Here is a 2,784-nt window from a genome sequence, read left to right as displayed (position 1 = left end):
AAACTCCACACGGACAGTGACCCAGAGCCGGGATCGAACCTGGGACCTCGGCGCCGGTGAGGCAGCAGTGCTAACCACTGGGCCACTGAGCTGCCCCAACGCCTCCTAAAATTGACTCACTGTCCCAGCACTCTGGGGTAGCGAATTCCACAGATTCACAACTCTTTGGGAGAAGCGGTTTCTGCTCAAATCTGTTTTAAATCTGGTTTAGCACACTGGGCTAAATCGCTGGCTTTGAAAGCAGACCAAGGCAGGCCAGCAGCACGGTTCGATTCCCGTACCAGCCTCCGGAACAGGCGCCGGAATGTGACGACTAGGGTTTTTTCACAGTAACTTCATCGAAGCCCACTTGTGACAATAAGCAATTTTCATTTTCATTTCATTTGCTACCTCTTATCCTGCGGCTATGACCTCTCGATCTAGAATGGCATGTCAGCCAGCACAGCGGGGGGGGGGGGGGCAGACTCGGTGCCAGTTTGGGTCTTGGCGGCATCGGACGTGCTCAAGGTTAATGGAGAGTCGAAGGTGGGAGACTGACTGGGAGAGCTTTGGAATTGTATAAAACTGGCAACTGTAACCCTTCCACAAAATCCTTCCAGCAGAAGACGAACAATATCCCCTTTGTGTTGCTGTAAGTTTAGAAGCATTGTGTTGTAAAGTCTGCACTGAAGCTAGAATATCAAAATGGAAAAGTACGTTGGCGTTTCTATGCCTAACAAGCATTTAACACGTGATGGGATATCTGTCTTTGCAACCTGAACTAAACTGATTTAACAGCAGAAATCATTAAGAGGAATAATGAATGGAAATTATTTAACAGAGAGCATTAGTTTCTTGTTCCTCTGATGGATGGGGCTATGTGTGGACTGAAACAACACACACTTTCCTAAACTACTAGCTAGATTGTCTCTCTCTCTCTGCAAATGATTATCATAAATAAATGTCTTCTGAAATCGGTCATTGCCAGCACATTCTTTTAAGTGCTAAAGAACTGACGTTGAAACCGTCCTGGTTATGGTGCGGTATGATTCACCCAAGGAGTCGATACTGTGGCAATTTGCACGTTAACATGCATGTTGTAGCACTTCCGGTGACGGCGGGGCGGGAGGCAGCCGCACAATGGAGGGCTCCGGTCGGCAACGGCATTTTCGGGGCTTTAAGCCCGGTCCCAGGGGTCCGCGGAGGCGGCAGAAGAAGGGAGAAGGCACGGAGGAGGCACAGGAGGAAAAAAGGAACAAAGAAAAATGTTGAGGGTGAGCAAGAAAACGGCCGGGGGAAAAAAACAGCTGGTGGTCCGTCGGGGAGTGGAAAGGTCACCGCGGGGTCACCAGGAAAAATGGAGGCTGGAGCACCAGGGGAGGCCGCACTGCTTACGGCTGAAGAAATAACTACGGTGATGGCTGCGGAATTTGAAAAGCAGTTGGCGCAGATTGCGAAATGCGTGGAGACGGTGAGGAAGAGATGAGGGAGGTTTTGAGTGCGCTGGTGGAGGAGGCGATTTTCCCGGTGACGAAGGCGGTGGGTGAGCGCAGTGGCGGAGGTGCGAGAGCAAGGGGAGGCGCTGAAGGAAGTGGAGGAGACGTTATTGCAGCACGGTGATCAACTTGCCTCGATGGGGGAAAGAGATGCGGAAGGTGATGGATACTAACAAGGATCTGCGAGGAAAAATGGAAGGTCTGGAAAACAGATCCAGGCGACAAAATTTGAGGATTGCCCGAAGGAGTTGAAGGACCGAAGCCGACTGAGTACTTTGCCGCGATGCTGGCAAAATTATTGGGGAGGGGGAGGATCCCTCCCGATATGAATTGGATCGGGCTCATCGGTCGTGGAGGCCTGTACCAAGGCGAGTGAGCCGCCAAGGGCAGTGACTCTGTGCTTCCGTAGGTACAGTGTGAAGGAGAAGGTCCTGAGCTGGGCCAAGCAGAAGCGGGTGGTGCAGTGGGCTGGAGCTGGGAGACGTGTATACCAGGACTTTATGGTGGAGCTGGCAAGGAGGCGGGCTGCCTTCAACCGGGTGAAGAGGGCACTGTACATTGGCAAGGTGCAGTGCGGCATTGTATATCCAGCGAAGCTGAGGGTGACTTACAAGCTCAGGGACTTTTATTTTGGAACGGCGGAAGCAGCGGAGGAGTTTGCCAAGCAAAAGGACTGTGGCAGAACTGACAAATTGAGGAATGGCCATGTGCCAATGTAACCTCATGACTGTATTTTCTTCTTTTTTGTATCACTGCGCGCGGGGGTAGAGATTAAAGGAGCCAATGTGGTATATATTTGGACAAGGGAAGGGAAGGGACTTTCACTCGAAATGAGAGTTCTTTGGGGTGTAGGTGGATATACAGGGTTTGTGTGCTAAAAGGGGATCTCTGGGCTTTCCTAGGGCCGGGCATGGGGGAAAGGGACCCGGGCGGGGGCCTCCACGCTGGCCGGTTTAAGCCGGCCAGTGAGCGGGAGTGAGGTGGGGGGAGGGGCTGCGGCCATCGGAGCCTGGCAGAACAGGGTCCGAGTTGTCTGGCCGGGGTGGAAAGTTGGGGGGAAGGAACCAAGGTTGGGAGGAAGAGTTTTACAAGAGGCAGTGGACAGGAGGAGCTAGAGACCTGCGGTGGGGGGGGGGGGGGGGGGGGGGGTGTAAGATTAAGGGTGAAGACGGGTAATCCCTAATTCCTTTTTGCCATTTGTTTATGTAAACATGCGGGTTAAGGTTTGGGGGTTGGTGTGGGTAGATGGGATCGTTGTTATTATGGGGACTGACATATCTTGCTGATTATTGTTTATTGTTGATGGATG

This window comes from Scyliorhinus torazame, chromosome 31, assembly GCF_047496885.1.
Source record: "Scyliorhinus torazame isolate Kashiwa2021f chromosome 31, sScyTor2.1, whole genome shotgun sequence".
In the NCBI taxonomy this organism is placed as follows: Eukaryota; Metazoa; Chordata; class Chondrichthyes; order Carcharhiniformes; family Scyliorhinidae; genus Scyliorhinus; species Scyliorhinus torazame.
The sequence above is the reverse complement of the archived record's forward strand: the minus strand, read 5'-3'. Positions refer to the sequence as shown.